Consider the following 5937-nt stretch of genomic DNA (forward strand, 5'->3'; position numbering starts at 1 on the left):
GATACTTTTTGGTTACATTTGCTAACAGGGGGAACATGTTTGGTTGTCTTTTGTTGTCCTACCTGACTTCAATAGAGTGGAGGAACTATGACGTCAATTTGTATGCAAAAACCCGGAAGCGAGTTAGCATTTTAGCACTTCCGGTTCCCTCGTCCCAAAGTCAATGGGTTTTTTGAATGGGGTTTCAGTAAAATCGCTCAAATAAGGTCCGTGGCTAACACCAACTCAATATACTTTCACGTTTTGTTCTACGACATAAAACACATCAGTTACAGCACACTCTTCAACTTTTAAATCGATTATGCTTCTTTAAAAAGACGGTTGCTATCAAGTTGCTAAATGAGACTACAGGCTGCGTCGGGGGCATTATACGTCATCGAGCTGATCTGGTCTGGAGCGCAGCTCGCTTGGGCGTTTGGATTAGTCTGTGATTTAAGTATTTTCAGAATAGTATTTTATAGTTTGTTGTATTATTCTAATTGAGAATTCAGATTGTGTGTAGATAATTCCTTCACATGTAAAGGCTGTCGAGACAGATTCATTTGTTGATCATTCATTTTAATTAAACGATAATATGAAGATACTGCTCAGTTTCTTTCCTGCTCTCAGTAATGCAAACGTGTGAATAAATGTGTAAAAATACATGCATGTTAACTGTCATTTTAACGTGATCAAGTGATTTCTCGTCTTTTTTTCTTCATCAACACATTTAACTCTGTCATAACTGCAATATTTACACTCCTCCATAAAACGTATAGCAGATGTGACTGTATTGGGCTGTTTTTCGCTGTACTTCGTGACACAAAAGGAATATTGAATGTTATTCTGTGTCCATGATGATGAAACCTGCAGGCATTTGATAGACTTGTTCCTCCTCACGCCGTCGTCTGTTAAGGTAAGCGGGCTGTGTGCACGCGAGCGATACACTTATTTAAATATGTCTCATAATAATACTATATAGGCACATTTATACACATTTTTTAAACTTTTAGAACAACCGCAAAGCAAAACATGTATTTCCCACGTAAAAACGATCCAAAAGGCACAAAGGTCTATGTGTGTTTGCGTATTTATTAGTTTATAATATATAGCGTGGATTACAATATAATATACTGAGAGGTTAACTCTTTGTCATGGACGTTATTTCTAAAAATAAGCTTGATAAGTCGTCTGTAGTAGGGTGGGGCTGACGTCACTGACGAGCGCCCCGAGGGCGCTGTAGTCCGTTTATAGCCTTATGTTAGCTTTTTAAGTCTTGCGTTTGCATTTAAGATCCAAAAGTGCTCAATGTTATATTTTCGTGTGACAATTATCCGGCTGAACAAAACGTGTAAGTGTAATGAACAGTGTTTGAACACAGAGCGTATTATTCGCAATCTTCGAAAACCCTATGGGAAAATCCTATAGGGATTTCCACGAGGGAACCAGTTTTATGCTAGCAGCCGATTAGCCTACAAAGTGACGTCATAGTTCCTAGTTCCTCCACTCTATTTCTTAATGTATTATTTAGCCTATTGCATTATATATTAATAGCTTAGTCCTTATGAACAATCCGTTTATAAAATAGCCTTATTAACGAATTTATAGGCTAGTGAAGAATAAACCGAATATGAAATATGATCCTTGCATAATGATCACAACTAAACAAGCTAGCACTCATTTTATATATAAACTTTAAATAAAAAAGAAAGAAATGTTAAGAAATTAAACATTGTGTAAAAAATCTAAAGACAGGCTAAATAAAAGTAATTTTATTTAACAGGCTAAAAAAATAATCAACATGTAAATGTATAAATATTTCGATAAGTATTGTTATGGAATATTTATAACTATATGATCTTGCTTTTTTTGGTTATATCCATACAAGCTTTGAGCTCTCTTACAAGCACAGTTGACAGGCGCAGGTGTCTTATGTCACTGTCAGTGGCGGATTACACACAGCATACCCTGGCAAGATGTTTTATTTGTTGCCGATTGGCGTGTTGTTCCTTTTTTAAAACACCTTTTGTTTTTAAAATCCCTCAAGGTAATGTTGTCTATCGAGTTATATAGTCTCCCTCGGAGATATTGTAGTTCAGTAACATGCTTCGCAGCATATAACCGTGAAGCTTAAATAGGCTGAGCATATTTTTATTAATTTTAAGACACATTAATACAAACTAGCCACCGTTTGATTTTTTTTCGTTTACGTATATTTTTATCAATCGAAAAATGCAATGAATAGTTTAATTTGGTTTTCATTTTATTAGAATTAATATAATTAATAGGCTACACAACTCCTATTGGCTCGAATTGCGTTTTGACAGATAAGGCGTGACTTTCTGGCTCAAAGATATTTGTGCCTGTTAATTTCAGCGCTGTATTTTGAAAGATTTCGCAAAGGCTTCAGCTGTTCTACCTGTCAGCTGGTACCAGCCTCAGTTTTGCGACTTGACCTGTGTGGCGTTTCGATGTCTGAATGATAGCGAGAGAGAGATGAGATCAGACCTCAGATTCGATGTGTAGCCGCACTTCACAGTTACTTTATAGCAATTTTTAATATTGGCTCACCTAAATTAACTTTTCATTTATTAAAAGCCGAAATATTTCCAGACAGATGAAGCAACTTTCGGTTTTTAAAGACAGCGGCCTCAGTGATAAAAGACGCGCGCACACAGGTTACATTCTTGTAGGCATATTCATCTTTTATTTTTTTACATGAAATGCATAAAGTGCAAAAAAGAAGAGCTGAACTTCGGAAAAAGTGCTCACTTCAGTTGCCGTGATGATTGCTTTGTTTCTCTGCAGTTGGCTTGTCGATGGCGCGGCATTGCTACATCATTCTTGTTTTAATAAAAATAAGATATTTATTATTAAACACTGTGAGATGATGGTCGCGTGATTTTTAAAATGAGAGTATGCCTTGCATATTTATTCTCACGTGATAAATGAAATATGACGCATTACTATGTTCAGATTTTAATTATAAAGCATGCTCTGGCCTTAAGTAAATTATTACGAATTCTATTTTCCATTTAATTAAAATAAATATTTAATAAAAAAATAAATAAATAAAACGAATACTTAGAAAAAACAAATGTGAGGACGGTGTCACGGTAAAAACGTGATGTCACCGGTGTTGCGTCTTAAAACCGGTATCACCGTCAACACCGTCTATCGTGGCAAGCCTAATTTGCTTTTTTAACTTGTGAGAGAAAAGCGAATTTTACCTGTCAGTGGCTGCACATTGCTCCTAAATAGCATAAAGCATTTCTTTCTTTTGTAACATTCTTTTTTTTTTTTTTTACTTTAACCCATTAAAAGAAAAAGTGTCATAATAAATACAATTATTATTAAAAATGCAATTAAGTTTTGTCTGTCGCATAGTTAACTATGTGATGTGGGTAAATGGTGTTTCAATGCTGCAAGTCCTATATTTCAAACCTGCGGGAAGCACTGTAATTGATCGTTTTTTTTTCCCAATAAGGTGGTGTAATAAATACATTACAATTTTTAATTAAAAGTTATTCACATTAAATAATAATAATAAAAAACATTGGTTTAAAGAATGTTAAAAACGCAGGATTATGTTTTAAATAACTCCAAATCGAGGCATTCATTTTAGGCCTCTACAAACTACAAAACGTCAATGCAAATTAATGCAATACTATATGTAAAAACAAACTATTATATACTATAGTGGCCTATAAAAAATGGTCAATATTGCCTTATTTCTCGTCTCGCTCAGCACATGTGCATTGAATCGCAAGTGACAGATACAGAGGAAATTAATAAAAATAATATAGGCTAGATTTAAAATAATATAGCCCACCTAGCAGTTTTCTTTAAAATTATAATAGGCCTGTATATAAAAATGGACTGAAAATTCTTGTAGGCCTTTTGTGATGTTCAGTTATAAAAATGCTTATCTGTACATTTGTAAAACTGTCCTGTTTAGGCTATACTGCTTCTGCTTTTGAAAAGGAAAAAAATAGTCTGGGCTATACTTTGAATTAATCAAAAACAGTTATAGGTTCAGTTTGAAATTTAACTTGATAAACAGTTAATAATGGCACCTGATGTTCAAAGAAACATCAATGGGGCGTCGATTAGGGATGTTCGGTTCTGGGTTTTTTGGATGAGACTCTTAACTCCTAATTTTGGAGTCGGTGGAATACATATGCATTCACTTAAAATAGTGCAAGGATTAAATATGCTGTCTCATATCGCACTTTACACAATGCTACTACGTCAATTCCAACATTGTGTTGTTCTCTGGTCAGATAAAACCAGCAGTAAATCATTTCCAGCCAAAATAAAATAGTTATCAACCTAAACTTTTTTACAGCATATTTTAATTGTCTAGTTTAACTAGTTTAGTTTAACTTAGAAAATTACAATGCAATCTTGGAGACATAAAGTTAAAACATAATTTTAATATCAAAATGTTTAATGGAAAGATGAGTGGCAGTTCATTAACAAATAATCCCAACTGAGCCCAAACAATGTTAAAAACTATATAGAATAGTCTAATTATTTAGTATAGTCTAAGTATCTAAATACTTTACAGAGAGAATAAAATAATCTGTGGTTGTTCATTTCTTTGTTTACTGATCGGTTGAAGTGTCAAAAAATAAAGTAGCTAGCTTCTTCATTTGATTTAATGACCAATTAAATATTAAACCACATACATGAAATATTTAACTTAAATAATTCATTCATAAACAAACCTAAAATAATAAATAAAAGCAGTGTGACAGAGCAGTATATGCTTTAAGGCACAGTCTCTCTTATAAATGTGGTTTTCTTTAAAGTGTACTTTTAAATAGCTCATTAGTTTACTCTTAAATATTACTGTTTGTTTGTGCAATTTGTTAATTATTGTAATTTAATAAAGGTGTGTTAATGAGACGGCGGAAGAAAAGGAGTGACTCAGACCTAGTTTTTGAACATTTTACCTTGACTATATTTTTATTTAAAAATCCTCTTTTGGAAGTTTTTGCGTTCCCTCGCAGATGTTTTGCGTTCTCGCAAAACTGTTTTTCCACAAACACTTCCTGATTACTTCATACATGTCAACCCTCCTGTTTTACCAGGATTCTCCCAAGCCTTCCGTTTTTGCTGTGATTCTCCCATATTTCTCTTTCTTTCCATTAAAGCTGTGGGTCGATCATCGCTCTTCATATGCAACCTGTGAATTAGCGAATGCATGTATACGGATGTGCTAGGTATGATAAACTGATCCCAGATCAGCTTCTATACACACCATTTAAAGCGACACCTCTGTTATCAAACAAGTGATGAGCAGCAAATGAATCTCTCATTTTCTTTTATTTCATATCAGAGGTGTCAATTTAAGAATGCACAGATCTATAATGAAAGTATTCCATTACTTAAGTAACTGTGCTCATTTAAGAGAAAATGAGTTGTGTTTAAAATAAAACACACAGGACGAACATGTTTACATATTGTTAAGTATATTTGTCTGTTTAAACACAGATCTGAATCCTGCACTTTAGCTCCTCTTTAAATGGCATGTACAGAAGTTGATCTGGGATCAGTTTATCATTCCCTGATTCAGAGGTTGCATATGAAGGGCGATGATCAACCCACAGCTTTTAATGGAAAGAAAGTAAATGCAGACATTTTTATATTTGTTTCAGAATGCTTTCAAAAATAAAAATATATGAGAAATATGGGAAAATACTTAACAATAGTATGATAGAGGGATAGAATGGTAAAATACAGGAGGGTTGACAGGTATGAAGTGAACAGGAAGTGTGGATAACGCAAAACATCTTTGTGAGGGAACAAAAACTTAAAAATATATATATATATATATTCCTATCACTGTTTTTTTTTCTACCATCCTTTTTTTTTCTCCCACTCAGTTTTTTTTTCTTCCACCCAATTTTTTTCTTCACCATCACGTCCCTTCCGAGTCTCCGTACTAATGCC

General features: G+C 33.7%; 1 long non-coding RNA gene across 5 annotated transcripts in view; it reads right to left on the minus strand.

Moving 5' to 3' along the window:
- The window catches only part of LOC141375869 (uncharacterized), a 178411-nt gene that overhangs the window by 8038 nt on the left and 164436 nt on the right, over positions 1–5937 (minus strand). The gene's annotated exons all lie outside the window — the stretch shown is intronic.

Source organism: Danio rerio, chromosome 8, assembly GCF_052040795.2.
Source record: "Danio rerio strain M-AB ecotype USA chromosome 8, GRCz13ab, whole genome shotgun sequence".
NCBI lineage: Eukaryota > Metazoa > Chordata > Actinopteri > Cypriniformes > Danionidae > Danio > Danio rerio.